Below are 365 nucleotides of genomic sequence, written 5' to 3'. Positions count from 1 at the left end.
CGCCTCTCCTTTGGCATCGCCGCCCCGGCGGCGGCGTGGCTCCCTCCGACCCCCTGCCGCCCCTCGCCCCTCTGCAGCCGCCCAGCCAGCCGAAGGTCCCCCAGGCCAGCGGCCGGTCAGCCGCCCGGCACTGCAAGCAAGCTCGCAGCCCCGGCCGCAGCACACCAGGCCCGGCGGCCAGGGCTCCCCCGCCCCCCCCCCCCACACACACACCCTCTTCTCAGTCCGGTTCGCTGAGGCAGGCCGTCAGCCTGCAGCAGTGAGCCGAGCCTGTGTCTCCGCCGGCAGGCACCTCTCCCCACACCCCCTGCGCGCCCCTCCTGTCTCCCACCAGAGCCAGGAGCCCACCCTTCCCGCCGTTCCTG

Source organism: Rhinolophus sinicus, linkage group LG14 (assembly GCF_036562045.2).
Source record: "Rhinolophus sinicus isolate RSC01 linkage group LG14, ASM3656204v1, whole genome shotgun sequence".
NCBI classification, from domain to species: Eukaryota; Metazoa; Chordata; class Mammalia; order Chiroptera; family Rhinolophidae; genus Rhinolophus; species Rhinolophus sinicus.
The sequence above is the reverse complement of the archived record's forward strand: the minus strand, read 5'-3'. Positions refer to the sequence as shown.